The sequence below is a fragment of the Helianthus annuus genome, chromosome 14, assembly GCF_002127325.2.
Source record: "Helianthus annuus cultivar XRQ/B chromosome 14, HanXRQr2.0-SUNRISE, whole genome shotgun sequence".
NCBI classification, from domain to species: Eukaryota; Viridiplantae; Streptophyta; class Magnoliopsida; order Asterales; family Asteraceae; genus Helianthus; species Helianthus annuus.
Genome location: NC_035446.2, coordinates 140,051,038 through 140,067,557, shown reverse-complemented (window position 1 = coordinate 140,067,557; position 16,520 = coordinate 140,051,038). Strand labels below are relative to the sequence as shown.

General features: G+C 35.2%; 1 long non-coding RNA gene across 1 annotated transcript; it reads left to right on the top strand.

Moving 5' to 3' along the window:
* Positions 1 to 11,856: 11,856 nt before the first annotated feature.
* LOC110903974 lies at positions 11,857 to 13,059 on the top strand. The gene is made up of 3 exons (XR_002572283.2): positions 11,857 to 12,144; positions 12,407 to 12,526; positions 12,630 to 13,059. It is a non-coding gene; the product is annotated as an uncharacterized LOC110903974 (long non-coding RNA).
* Positions 13,060 to 16,520: the final 3,461 nt, after the last annotated feature.

The window sequence follows — 16,520 nt, the reverse complement described above, 5'->3', positions numbered from 1 at the left end:
CACACATATATACCTCTTCCAGGGGAAAAAGGACAAATACTTTTTGCATCATTTTCTCTACTTTTCTTTTGAAGAAAGATTTTAAATGCTTGTCGGGCATTTAAAATGCTTGTAGGGATACGATATTAATAACAAAGTAATTAGGTTTTATTGATGTAACGCGTTGCGGCGAAAGTGCGAAACAGAGTAAATGATAATGTTAAACAAATGTTATTTGAAAATATAGCATGTTGTTTCAAAAGTCAAACTAACAGAATCGGTTTAGTTTATCATCGTACAGTAAAAAACGATACAAAATAAATACCCATTCTGAATACAACTTCATTTTTAACAATACTTATATCGGAATGTCCAGTGGAAAAATAAGCATACTTAAGTTTTTTTTAATTAGCGTACGAAAGTTATTAAAGAAAATATTAAATTAACTGATTAAGGCAATATCTTTTGAAAAACAGAAAAAAGAATTATGGGAAATAAAAAGTAAATAATAAAAGAAAATACCATTAGAAAAAATGAAAATATGTTAAAAGTAAATATAATAATAAAGTAGTATAATATTAAAATAGTAAAATATTAAAAAAACTATATATTATTATAAATTTAAAGTTACTATTCATCGTTGCTCAACAAGAATATATATATATATATATATATATATATAGGGGAAGGTTTAAATAAAAACCACTAGTTATTGTGAAAACTCGAAAACTAATTAAAAAAAGCCAAAAAAACATACAAAAAAATTTTTTTTTTAATTTTTTTTTTTTTGCAATCAAAATTTCGCAGGTTTTTTAATATAAAAAAAAAATTTCAAAAAAAAAAAAAAAATTTTGTGTAGTGCACATATGTATGTGTACTACACATGTGTATTATTACACATGTGCACTACACAAATTTTTTTTTTTTTTTGAAAAAAAGTTTTTTTTATATATAAAAACTAGCGATTTTTATAAAAAAAATTGAAAAAAAAAAATTTGTGTGTTTTTTAGGCTTTTTTTAGTTAGTTTTCGAGTTTTCACAATAAAAGTGGTTTTCATTTGAACCATCCCCTATATATATATATATATATATATATATATATATATATATATATATATATATATATATATATATATATATATATATATATATATATATATATATATATATATATATATATATGTATGTATATATATATATAATAGTGTAGAGTGGCGGAGCTATCTCACTAATTTAGGTGTATCATAAAAAAATACCGTATAATCATAATAATAAAAAAACCAATAGTAAAACAAATGCCTAATAGATTTATCATCTTCTTTTTTTTCATAGCTTGAAATCGTTACATCACATCGTTGTCTTTTACTTTATCAAAAGTTTCGTTTTCGACCGCACAAACCATAGGATTGTTCAAATATTCCGGGCTTATTCGATTGCATAAATCCGTCTTAACAAACTTCAATTTAGATAAACATCTTTCAACGGTTGCGATTGCAACCGGTAAAACCAAAGCTAGCTTCACTACCCGATAAACCAAAGGACAAGAACTATGTGTTCCGGTTTCCACCATAAGACGAGCAAGATCATTTATTCAATTATAATATTGTTTTGGGTCCTGGGCTAACTTTATCAATTATATTTAGGGCCTCATTTCAATTATATTATTGTTAATTTGGGCTTATTTTATCATTCAGAATTAATTATTTTACAAGTTTTTAGGTTGTAAAATGTTTGGGCTTATAAAAAAATGTGATTTTAGTAATATCAAGTATCCTATTTTTTTGTTAATGGTATCCTCGTATTTTTAGGGTATCATTTGTATAAAACCAAACACTACGAATACGAATTGAACCGTAGCCGGTGCTACAACTCTTTAACACTATGGTTCCACCCCCAGTATACCATAAATAACAAATATGAAATATCTTATCAGTATGATTTAATAGTGGGGTTGGAAATTAAAATTACCAAAAGATCTGGTTTCAATGGTTGGTATGGAAATGCCAAAAGATCTGGTTTCAATGGTTGTTATGGAAAATGCCAAAAAAGGATGGGAAACTAATTTGCATCACACATGTACAAAGAATTATCTTGTTTTAAGCTATGTCGTTTGATTGCGACTTTCTCCAAATAAGTTAGTATTGTTAGGGAAAAAATCGAATTTGATAACTAACTTCTTGAGCTGATTTTGACTAAACTTTGACATACCATGTGATTTGACTAACTTATTGGATTTGATGGTTAGTATTACTAATAACCATTGTTTTGTAGACCGGCAGGACCGGAACTCTTAACGCCAATGGTTCGGTTAACCCCTTTTGAACCGTTTTCCAAATAACCGGCCGGCTGGGGGTGGTCAATAGTTTAACCACCGGACGATAAAGGACAGTCGGCCATGTGGGTGTTGAACGAAACATCCAATATCTGAAACCCGAATGTTTAGAGTTACCGGTAGGTGTTGATTTCTAACCGGGATGAAAATGCGTTGGTTTGTTTGCTCATCTAATTTTTTTTACGACAAACTAGCATATCTTTAAATACCTTTGCACAGAGAGGCGCCTTACCTCAAGATGTGTTGGTTTGTTTGCTCACCTGATTTGCTCATCGGTTGTATATTTGTAGGAATGAAGGAGAAAAGTCTTGTAGAAAATAGAAATGCAGCTAAAACTGAAAAGAAAAAAAAAGTGAAGAAATAAGGCTATAGGGTGTGGTCATAATCCTTATAATCATCATGATCCTTCACGTCAGCATCATATCACTCACCTCTAATCCATCATCCAAAACCATTACCTTAAGGGTGTGGTCATGACCCAAACCACTATCCCTTTATTTATTTTAATTTATCTTTGTCTAAAGAAAAAATGAAAGGATTTCTTAGACTAAAGGGTGTGGAGGACATGGTTGGGTCATCAATCACCATGTCGGACCATTAATGAATTGCTACACCACCCCCTTGCCTCATCCATCATAGTTGGCATGGATTAAACCATGGCAACTGATGTGTGTAAAATGCAACATATAAATTAAATCAAATAAGGCATAAAACTAACCCTTTTTAAGTACTAACTAGTTTAATACCCGTCCGTTGGACGGCTTACGCTAACAACGTAACAAACAAAGATAATGTATATTGAGGGTGTTCGGGAACGCTTCTCCTTTTCTTCTTTTCCATATCCTTTTTTGAAAAGGTTGCAACCATCTAACTTTTCCTTTTATTCTTTTCAAACAACTAAAACTCATTCTCAAAACACATTATCCAAACACTACAAAAATGACCTATTAACTTTTAAAAAGTAAAAAACTTGAAAGGAGCTCAAAATAAGCAATCCCAAACACCCACATTAAGTGGACACAAATATCAACAGCATTACGAACAAAAACACCATTCTTTAATTTATAAAAGAAAGCGATTGTCAAGAGTTTATAACCATAAAATGATAGAAAATATAATTGACAAAGTAGTAAAACATGAAACGGTGTAATCAACAAATAACTTAAAAACGGAACTCGGTTAAAACCAATTTTAATAATCATATTGCAAACCAAACTATGTGAAGATAATGTGATAGACTGAACTTACTTGTGTGTGCCATCTCAAATGGCTTTTGAACTCCCACTCGAGCAACTCTCATGTGGGTTCAAACGTCTTTCCATAGCACTGCTCAACAACCGTCTTAAAATTTTCTGTCCCCCGTGACTATATCAAATACTTCATTCGACTGTACATGCGGTTTACGGTGACAACTTAACAAAATAAAAACCAATATGAAGAAGAGTGCATAGTTTATAAAAGTTTCCATTATCCGGTACATTTTGATCATGGTAAGATTTAGAAGTGATACATGTGTGCTTTGTGCTGCAAGCTAATCACCCCCACTCGATACGCTGACGTGGCAATATTATAAAGGCCTTGCATTTTTTTGTCTATAATCAAAATTCAGTTCCTCATCGTCAGTTGTCTCATAGAAGTTCATGTCATCACCAACCCTAGAATTCCCATTATATCACCAAGTTGGTAATTGATCTGGTGCTTCTAAACAACAATTCTTATGATAGGTCAAGTGCTTCAAGAGCTTTAAAACCCTTGGAAGGAAATCCAACTGCTAAGGGAGTAAAGGAAAAATTCAAAATAAATTAGTAATCACCTTAGAATAACATAAGAGAAAGTGACACATAAGTTCTCATATCAGCTAGAGATTAAAATTTGCGACGAGTTTGACAAGTTCCTTTTAATTAATTTTCATTCATTTTACCCACCTGACTCGTTATATTAAGTGGTGAGAAACTCACATCAAGCAATTTTTTTGTATATTAAAAAACGAATCTATATTAAAAAGTTAAAAAATAGTTTATGCCATTTTCAACCCATTTGAGTTTTTTTTTACTTGATACGTTTAGGCTAATTTGTTTAATTAACACGTTTAAGATCAAATACAACCCAACTCGACAAAATTTAAGAGGTGAGGAACTCACATCAAGTAGTTGTTTTTAGTCCAGACTCTCTGCATTTCTCTTTGTAGTTATGGGGAATCGCCAATTTCCATATCCGTTCCAGGTAGCTCTTCCTTATGTCCAAAGATATCAATCCCTTAAACTTAAAATCTGAACCATAAATTTTCATCTTAGCTTCTTAATCATAAATAATACATTAATCTAAAAAAACAATATAAAATGTCCAAAAAAGTGTTCACGTGTCGTGAACCAGCCTGTTATGGCCCATAATAAAAATGACATATTTTGACCCATTACCCAACCCACTCATCTTGACACATCTTACAGGGTCTAAAATATGAATGTCATAGAAGATATATAATAGACTAAACTGAATTAAGAGAATGACTTCTAGATTTCCAACCCCATCTATTGAGGAGGGTTTGACACCTCAGCAAACTCTTGGAATTCAATACCAGATTTCCCAGCCAACAACATGAGCAAACCCCTAAAATATGTTCCCCAATGATACAAAGTATAATACACTCCTTTCTAAAGTAAAAGAAAAAAAGAAACTAATTCCAATTTAAAGGCAAGCAGATAACTATAGAAAGAAAAACAACAATGAAGCTATTGTACCTCAAACAGCATGAAGGATTGAAGGTCACCCAAAGTTCATTTTTAATTTATACAACCTTCAAATTGATCTTGTTTGACCGGAGGAAGACAAAACTTTTCACTTTCATCACCAATCGCTTCGATTTACACCACCCTCAACAGGACTCGTGCAGGACCTACAAAACGTTTGTTCCACCCTCAACAGGTCACCATCTGCGTGCTTTCTTCCTAGTCGCTGCCAGTAGTTAGTGTTCCTTCTCCTCGCCCTCCCTTTCACCGTCAAAGCGCGCGGAAGAGGAACCAAGCAACCAAAGTTTGTAAACTTCATACACACACTCTGGAGGCCTAAAAAGGAATTCTAACTGGATCAGTTCCAATGACATCAACTAAGGCATGACTCAGAAAGAATATTCGGTTGATTTTATAGTTTCCAATACCTTAGTGGGTGTTGCTACAATCACCATCTTGCTATTTCCATATTCATCACCAGTGATTTCACATAGTATCAGAAGCAATGTGCAGTAAAAAAAACAGTAACTGCAGCGGAAACAACAAAAATAATAAATAGATGTTGTATTACCAATGTCGCCTTTTCTCTGTGAACTCTAACTGACATATGTACTTAAAAACATGGCATTCTTCTTGATATTTCTTCTTTAAAGCCTCATGTTCCTCACCTTATAGCCACATCATAATAACAAACAAAATTAGCAAACATGTAGAGAACCAAGAACAAATTGAAAGCATAATCAAAGATCTTACCGAGACTCCGAAGGGATGTTACAACCTCATATCCAGGAAAAGAACCAACAGTTAATGTTTTAACTTCATACGGACTGCAATTTTGTCTTTTTCTAAATTCTGAAACAAAATATTTGCTAAAACTTATATAATCAAGTATAAGAAAATTATCTGAGTAACAAAAAGAACAAAGGGTTTGTAATTAATACCATCACTTAGTTGCTTAAGTATTCAAATCTGCACATATAGGAAGGGCTTGTTCATCATGTTCAGACTGCACTTCACTGTTTGCATTCAATGTGTTATGAAATTGAAACCAGAAGCAGAAAACATCCAATTTGCCAACAATTAATTACAAAGAATATAATAGCTAACACGTTTTGTCTTACCTAAACAAAGAGTGAAACTGGACTTGTCATTCACGAACAAATCATAGAGAGAATACCCTAAACAACGAAACTTATTCAAATCATAGAGAGAATACCTTACAGACCAAACAATAACAAACTTAAAGAAACAAAAAACTGAAAACAAATTAGCGTAAAGTACCTTGCCGAATTGAGATGAAGGAGGATCAGAAGCGCCAATAGCGTCCGGATGCAATAGTGATCATTGTACAAACACGCATGAACCCTAGTTTTTCTAATTGAAATGGATGATTCTCTACCTTCACAATAGGAAGAAAGGAACGATTAAGGAGGTGAATAGTTTACCAAGGATCACAATTGGGGACTGAACAACCAGGGGAGTGGATGAGGCTTGATGGAGAATCTATTGACTGCTCGAATGGTTCTTCAAGAATGCTAAAAATAGGACTTTTTGTTTGCTGGCATACGTTATATAACATTATTTCTCAACTGAACTGAGAACACTACCCATATTTGTAGGAGTGGAGATGATGGGCAGGAAAAGGTGGAGATAACGGTCAGCCATGGAAACTAAAAAAAACTGCCCTGAACTGCCCTCTTAGCAGTTAATTTTGTGAGTTTAAAGGGCTGAGATTTAATCTCAGCAAGATCCAATGGTCAATATTGATTTCAAAGTTGGTTACACTTAATGGGTTCCATAGATATATATAATAATGTTGGAAAAAGAGTGTTTTTGTCTTCCTTTTGTATTTTCAGGATTAAATGAGCTCAAATTAACAAAAGAAGCAAAAAGACAGCTAAATCTAACATAAATACAAGAAAAGGAACATAAGTGGATTGCCCGACCCCTCGACAGCATCCTCCCAAGCAAAACAGAGAAGGCAGATGACTTAACACGCCCCGTGCTCAGACAGCACGGGGTCGTGCCCAAGAAGCAGCAGATAAGACAAACCTATAAAAGCTTCTATTGTCCACCACGGGGCCGTGCCCAGTGAACACGGGGGCGTGGCGAAAGTACTGCGGGCGCATTAATTGTAATTGTGAATTACAATTAATGAGGAGAGAGATTGTCAGACAGGCACGGGGCCGTGCCCAGCGGACACGGGGTCGTGCCCAGGCTTTTGTTCAGCCTATAAATAGGAGTGCTTGGTTTCATTGCAACTCATCCCTTGGCACATCACCTCTCTCACACTTCATCCACCACCCACCACCATCACAACACCATCATCCACCACCATCATCCATTGTCCATCATAGAGTGTGTGAGTCGTCTCGGGATCCAAGATTGATCGTAAGAGTTCTTGACAATCAAGGCCATGTTTGCCTAAGTCTCTTACATCACTTGGTGAAGACAAGTGTTTAGTATAATACGTTTTATTTTTAATCTTTTGCACTTTTTATTTGGTTTTGTATTAATAACTTTAATAACTGGTTGCTTATGTTGAAGGTGACTTTTCCTTATCGTTTGTCCGTGGTGTCTTGGCATTATTTTACTGTCTATATAAAATAAAAGATTTTCACCATTCATATCTCCATGGTCTATATGGAGGTATGTTGGCTACCTGGTCGGGGGTTAAGGGAACGCTTTGGTAAGGGTCTTGCCCTTGTTCAGCGTTTAGAGGTCCTGCAAGGGACCTGGGTCAAATTTAGTAGGATCTCCTTCAATACCCAAAGGTATTGGATGGCGGGGATCCAAACTCTTTGACCCCCTCATAAGTTAACTACTATTAATACTATAACCCGGCTATTTAGGACTGTATCCCTGCTGACTCAGACTACTTAGTCGAGGGTAACGTCACCTCTAAAAGAGGGGCCTACCATAATTTGCATTAATAACTTAATTCATTATCTTTCAATAATCCGACCCTTTAGGATTGTATCCTTGCTGACTCAAACTACTGGGTTGAGGGTAACGTCGCCTTCAAAAGAGGGGTCTACTACAATAACTAAGATAATCTCTTAAACAAGTGCAAAAGTGCGAAAATAATCAAAGGTTATACTAATACACGAGTCGGATCCAAGTGATTCATCTTGTCTATCTGTTTTTATTTTTATTTTATTTTTCAGCATTTAGTTAGTTTTTATTTTCTTAGTTTAAAAATCTTTTCTAACATTTTGATTTGGTTAGACGTTGAGGATAAACCGGTACTAAAAGCTCTTGTGTCCTTGGACGACCTCGGTATCTTACCAACACTATACTACGTCCACGATGGGTGCACTTGCCCATATGTGTGTTTAGTGTTAGTGAATATCGTGTTTTATAAATTTAAAACTTGGCTAAAAGTGTAAAAAGGACTTAAAATATACATCTAAAACATATAACACACTTGCACGCATCAGCAACCATAGGCTTCCTTTCCTTTTTCAATATATCATTTTCCTTTTTCACAAAAATAAATTAAAATAAGAGAATAGTGGTTTGGATCATGACCACACCCTTAGGGTAGTGGTTTTGACTTTTGAATGATGGATTAAAAGTGAGTGAGATGGCGCTGATGTGGAGGGTCATGATCACACCCGATAGCCTTAGGGGAGTGGGGGTGGTCACTAGTGATGAAATTCCATCACTCACAAACATCTAATCATATTCCGCCATGTCAGCAACCACTATTCTATCACTCACAAACATTCTTTAGTGGCGGTGGTCATCACTAGTTATGGGATTCCCACGTACAAGTATTAATACACAACTTACAAGTCATACACATACAATCAACAATGTTCAACGCGTGATAAAATCCACGCGTCATAACTATCACTCGTTATAAATATGGTGGCGGCGGTGTTAGTGATAGTTTCACGAGTGAAGGATTGTTTATAACGAACCACCCCCAGTGGCCTTAGATAATGGAAATGAGGACCATGGTGGATCAGACAAAGGGTGATGTAGTCTTCCATTCATGTTCATACGTGGCGAATTAAATCCCAACCATGATCTCCACACCCTTTAGCTCTTTAGCCTAAGATGTTGATATAATTGAAAGAAAAAAAGTAGAGTTTTAAAGTTTTTGAAAAGTGGAAAGTTCAAGTGTTCAAACTCTTTAGGGCAGTGGGGGTGGTTACGTTATACTTCGTGATAAAACAAATATCACGCGTGGAGAAGTTTCAAGACCACCGCCACCTTCATATGCAACGAGTGATGGAATAATGCGTGTGATATATTTCACGCGTTATGGAATGTGAGTGATGGAACATGTGAGGGGGTGTGAGGGTTTATTGTTGGGTGTTGTGAGTGATGACAATTGCCACTAAAAAGGATGTGAGTGATGGAAAAATGGTTGATGACATGGCGGAACTTGATTGGGTGTTGTGAGTGATAAGTGAATGATGAGTGATGACCACCCCCACCCCTTAATATGTCAAAACCTGCTTTTTTTCTTTCTTAATATCTGTTTTTCTAACAATTAAAAATATAAATTATTATTCATCTATTAATTTACAAAATGGTTTTGTGTTTATGTTTTGCTATTCAACTTGTACAAATCATCATAGCTTTATGTAATAATGTGTAACGCATACTTGAATTTTCCTTTTGTTTTTATTTTTACTCATGTAATTTGAATTTATATAATTGTTATTTATCTATCATATGCATTTACATATTGTTTTCTATAGTTTTCTACCAAAAATTGTACATAAACGCTTCACGTCTATTTTTTCGGTTTCAAGGTTCTGTCGTTACGTGTGGGTCCTAAAAACAATTTAATTTTTGAGATTTCTAAACACATGTTATATTCGGGTATCATAAGGCCACCTGTAGTGGTCCGGGATATAACGCCAAACTCAAGCATGGCGCCCCATAGCACCGTCCAACACCACTACGGCGGGCGTTATAGGAGTTAAATTTTGTGTTCCCGTGAACCTCATAGCGGCGTGAGGGGGGATTATTGCATATACTAACTCACACACATATATATACATACATATATATATATAAAGCCTCATACATATAACCCCATTACACCCTCTTGTGATATAAAGCCTCATAAAGCCCCTCTCTTACGCATTTCGCCACTTGTCGCATAACGCCCCCTAAGGGACTTTATGACTACACATAGTCTAAAAAGTGGATATTATACAATTACTTTGGTCCCTGTGGTTCACCTAAATTACGCATACAATTACAACCTGGCGCAACATGTTTTTTCTAACAATTAAAAATATAAATATAGAACTAATTACTAAATCTTTACTTTTTCTGTAATAAAATATAAATAAGTTGTCCATAGTGTTATAGCCTAATGGCATCTTAGAGGTGAGATAAGACTTAGGAATTATTAGGTCTTGGGTTCGATTTCTACAAAGACAATTGGGCACGATGATACTCAAGTGGTCCGTCAGTGATCTAAATTTGTCGTTCAAAAAAATAAAATAAATAAATAAATTATTTACAATACATTCAATACTCGTGTGTTATCAACGGGTAACAAACATATGTATATCCTATGTCTAGTTAAGTTGTCTAATTATTTTTATTTTTATTTTTATCCTATGTCTAGTTAAGTTACAAAAATTCTTTATTTTTTTCATGTTTTAAATATTAAAATAGTTATGACGTTTTCTGATTCTTAATTCTTAATTCTGGTCCGACTGGTAAACTGGTTATACGATTCATTTGAAGTTTGGTCCAATTCTGAAAATATTGCTAATAACTAGTAAGTAAAATGTAATAAATACATAAACAAACGAATGTAAAAGAAAAAAATAAACAGTTGTACAAAAAAGAACTAGACGTGTGTTCATGTTTACATGTTTTTTCAATTTACAGTGTTTTATTTATGTTCGTTTGGATACCTAAGACTAGGGGGAGTGGGGCGTTCTCCCCCTCCAAGACGCCTAAGGCCGCCCCGCACACCACCCCCATTAGGCGTTTCATGGGGCGTCCCCCCTTTGGGCATCCTCTTCTCGTCGCCAAGCTCCTCACACAAATCAAGAATTCCCCCCTCCAACGGCTACTTTGACCAATTAGTGATTTTTTTTAACCAAATCACCTACTTTGACCAATTATGGGTGCCACGTGTCGCAAGACGCCCTACCCAGCAAAGTTGCCCCACTCCCCCTTTTTTGCTCAAAATCCTCTAATCTGACGTGACGTGACGCCACGTGTCGTAAGACGCCCTCTCAAAAGGAGGCCCCACTCCCTTTAGTCTAATTACCTAATTTACATACAATTGGTGAAACGGAAAATAGGAGAGAGAAGGCATAATGACATTGTGATTTGGCTATTATTCTTGGTGATTGTGTTGGTGCATTGATGAGTTGTTCCGATAAATTGTAATAATTCTATAATATGATTTTAATTTTAATTAGGGTTGTAGTAAGCTTTTTTGTAATGGACAATGATTTTGCCTCATTTCCCTGTGAGATACAACAATAATTCATTCGTTGTCTTTTGGTTTGTTAGGCGTAAGAAGTTTGATCGATATCGTTGAGCTTGTTAGGGTATCGTCATAGAGTCGACACTTGGTATAACACCAACAACAATAAAAAAAAGACAAAATGACAGTGCACGTCCTTTAGGTTTAACCAAAAGTACAGTGCACGTCCTTAACGTTTAAAAGTTGCACTGCAAATCCTTTAACTTTATTTTCGTTGCATTGCAAGTCCTTTATGGCAAACGGTGTTAACTTTTACCATTAAATACCCCACGTGCCTCCCACGTGAGGGGTAGATCCGTCCATTCATTGTCCTCCTTTATTTAAAGTTTAAACCCCAGTCTTCAACCAGTTCATCCCCTTCCTCTCTTAGTTCATCCCCTTCCTCTCTTGTCACCTCCATCTTCAACCAACCAGAGGACACCATGGCGGCGGACGACGTCACGCCGGCGGTAGCATCTCAGGCATACCTGGAAGGAGCTCAGGTCAAACAAACCAAGTCACTCATCACCGAGTTATGCCGCCTCTCTACACCCTCGGTTGGGTCTCCGGCACCGGCGGAAGCATCACCGCCAAGGTCCATGACGATTCCGTCCCAAAATCCGACCAACTCATCATCATGTCCCCCTCCGGTACGTATCTCTCACTCTATTTGTTTAAAAAAACATCTGCCTGGTGATTATTGTTAGAAATTAGGGGTTAATTGGACTTTTGCTAGTGTTAAACTTGAAGAAGATGAAATTAGGGTTTATATGATAGGTGTCCAAAAGGAAAGGATGGTGGAAGAAGATATGTATGTGTTATTGTCTTTTGTGTATTGTCTTGTGTAATTTTGTTAATGGTGATTATGAAATCATGTTGTTGTTTCTGTGCCTTTTTGTTTGGTTTGTTTAGATTACTCATATGGAGATGATTAAAGGAATTCAAGGGCATGGTTATTATGATGAGCTTGTGGCTCCGATAATAGAAAACACTGCTCATGAAAGGGAGTTGACTTAAGCTCTTGCTGCAACAGTATGTTCTTTTTGTCTCTGCTTCAACAATCTGTAAAAGTTAGTTTTGTTTTGGTTAATTTCGAAGACAATTAAGAAACTTTTTTTTTCTCAATTATCAACAGACTGAAGCGTACCCGTAAACAACTGCGGTACTGGTGCGAAACCATGGTATTTACAGGTGTTAGGGTTAAAATACAGAGAGGAAGGGGATGAACTGGTTGAAGACTGGGGTTTAAACTTTAAAGGAGGACAATTAATGGACAGATCTACCCCTCACGTGGGAGGCACGTGGGGTATTTAACGGTAAAAGTTAACATCGTTTGCCATAAAGGACTTGCAATGCAACGAAAATAAAGTTAAAGGATTTGTAGTGCAACTTTTAAACGTTAAGGACGTGCACTGTACTTTTGGTTAAACCTAAAGGACGTGCACTGTCATTTTGTCTAAGAAAATACAAAATATTAAGGTAAATAACAACGATAGATTTGAAACTAGGAAGAGTGGAAACAAACCAACACATTTATCATTCAACCAACCAACTTTTTTGTTTCTTATTTGAAACTTAATTAGTTTATTATGGAATAGAATGTGAAAGAAAAGAAAAGGAATTGATGGTTTACGCTTAGCAGCTTCCCTTCTTTTTATATATAACATAACTAGGTTATTACTCGGGATTGTTTCCCGGACTCGATAAAGTTACTTTTACTAAAAACTATTTATGATTAATGTATAATTAAAATCATACAAAAATAAAACCTTCGCGAAAGAAAAAGAGGTACATGATCAAAATGCAAAATACGAACAACGTTGATTATGCTCTCTACATCATCCTAATTTAAACGCCACCATAACAAAAATCACAATAGGAATCCCAATCTCAACACCACCTGCATAAAATCACAAAAGGGCCACCGTAGAAGAGATTAAAGCCAACAACTTTTAGTGGAATCAGACGAGGGCGAAAGTCATAGGAATCAATGAAGAAAGCTGGAATAAATTCCGCAGAAGTATTCCCCCATTTTCACTCCACAATTGGTACATATTTGAGCAACCTATCACATCAACATAAATAATAAATCATTATATAACATCAAAACATCTACACTTATCATCTAAAAAACGCTATGCAAACTTAATAATTCCCATAAAATTCTCATAACTTAACAAACCTGTTGTTCAGTATTGCAAATCGCACAAATAACCTGTGTAAACCACCAAAAAGCACAAACACATTACCTCACATCCACAAAAATCTTACTATAATCCCCAAAAACATAACAATCTTGGTATTAAAAAGCGCGTCTATGTGCAAAGGCCATAGCCTTTTCACTTAATGCCTTGATAAACCCAAAATAAAAAAAAATCAAAATAAAATAAATTCACAGTTCAAGAGCTTACTTTATGTACAAATCGAGACTTCATCCTGGCTGGACTTTTGTAACGCTGTTTGACCACTGTTTGACCAAATTCAAACAACTGTTTGCAAAAATATGATTCTTAGTGGTTCAAAAGTCTATTTGACCAAAGTTAAAACGCTGTTTGACCAAAGTTAAAATGTTGTTTGACCAAAGTCTGTTTGACCAAAGTCAAAGTACTGCTTGGAAAAAAAGAACCACTATTTTCTCCACAAAACATTGTTTTAACCCTACAGTGTTTTGAAACCACTGTGTAACATAACAGTCGTTTCGAAACACTGTTTAACCCAACAGTGGTTTCAAACACTGTTTAACCTAACAGTGGTTTCAAAACACTATTTGACATTTTTGGCTCAAACCGTCAGTAACGGTTTCTTATCATTGCAAACCAAAACCAAACTGTTGAAAATTCGAATCAAACCAAACCAAATAAGATTCCTTAAATCTCATGGATAAGGAATCTACAGATTTAATCATTCAGTTTTGCACGAATCTAGAGAGTTGTGTTGTTTGTTTGTCAAACTTATTCAAAGTGTCACGAAACAACAAGTTATAAAAAAATCAGCAGACCTAGAAGTTGATTCATTTGCTGCAGATTAAATTCATTCGTTGCACTATCGAAACAAAGTTCATTCGTTCAAATTCATCTACATTCGTTCGAAAGTCATACATTTGTTGATATTATCCGCGCAAAACAGAAATCAGTTCATTTGCTGCATTCGTTGTATTGTTCACGGCCTGGAAATCTGATTTCGAGCAGTCTTATTTGCTGAGAACATATTTATCTACAGATAAATGGTTCATTCGCTGCAGTTTCAGCAGAGAATTAAAAGTGCATTCGCAGAATCTGAAGTGTTTGATCGCTGAAACAAGCTGGTTCAGTTTATCCACGGCAGAAATGTTTTTCACAGAAATTTGTACATGCCCAGAATTGTCCATTTGCTGTTAATTTGCGCAGAAAGCTGTCCATTTGCATTACAAAATCTATTCACTGTTAATATTGCCCAAAACAGGTCCAGTCACTTGAAAAAGTTCATTCACTATTGAACAGATTCATCCGCTGCTGAATAGAATCTTTGTTCATTAGCAGAAACTGTTGAAATCTGTCCATCCGTTGGTTGTAAGTTCATTCGCAGATTTCACTACATTCACTGAATCTGATCAAAAGTCTGCGTAAATATATAGTCAGGACTCCAACTTTAAGCAAGAATAAATGATAAGTTGAAAAAAGAGAATTTATATGAGCAGCATGCTTTCTGGATCAGATGCGGCTGATGATGATTGACCAAACAACAGGAAAAAGCTGCTGTTGTTGATCGATTGTTGCTGCTGCTGTTACATGTAATGGATATCTAACAGTATCAACTGTTTGCATAGAGAGTATTTTTAAAGATGCGATTCTAAGCATATCCTTATTGTTTAACATAGATATATAATATGAAAAGTTATTTGGCTTAAAGAAACTCAGATAGCCGAATATCTATGATCTTCGTAAGTTTTTCTTTTTCATACTCGACTATGGGATGAAACCACTGTTGGGTAAAAGAAACCACTGTTGGATGAAACCATTGGTTGGTTTCACTGTTGGATGAAACCACTGTTGGGTTAAAACTCTGGTAGTTTTAACCCAACAGTGGTTTCAACCATTGTTTTCTCCACAAAACACTGTTTTAGCCGAACATTGGTTTCAAACCACAATTTTAACCACCATTGTTCTCTCCACAACAAAAAGTATTCCATAAATCAGAACAACAAATATATATTTCATTGAACAAACATAAATTGATTAAAAGGAAGTTACCTTCAGGTGAGGATAACTTAGGGTTGTCGGTGACGATTGGTGGAACCCGTTAGGAGATTAGGGCTGCACTTGCATTCTTGACACTCAAAGATGATTGATTATACATTATATATCGGAATAATAATGATTTTAGCGATGATTTTATGTATCAGATTCATATTTTACATGTATAAATAATTATATTTGAACAAAATTGTTGCTTACGGAGGTGTCTCCTTGCGTAAAGTCAAAAGCACCGGGTCCATCAGTTGTACGAAGGTGTCTGATGATATGGCATGTGTTCCTAAACCAAAGATCATTTAGTCCGTGTTTAGCTTAACCTCACAAATAAGATTGGATGATTCATACAGAATACATATAAAATAACTAACCTGCTTGAAACAGAGGCCAATGTCCCTGCTATAAAAGTCCGTGTATTTGATCATAAATACACCACAGTCAAACCTGGTTAACAAAACAAATCACCATCAAAAGAGAACATATAACAGTATCGTGTCTTCAAAAACAAAAGGTTAAACACTCGTTCTCTTGACTAGGAAGATCTGTAACGTATTCTTACTGCCAAGAAGTAACATCAATGTCTTCCCCGTTCTTATCTTTCACCTCATCCACAAAGTATTTGGCCTGGACCCACAAATAAGCTACATATATCATGAAATGCATATGCATATAAACAACTGTCATGTTAAAGCCTATTTGCGATGTATAAAACTATACAAGTCACTATGATACGTAACAATACCCTCATTACTTGTTTATCAACACCTCAAAGAGAATCAAGATACTTGAATTTTTCA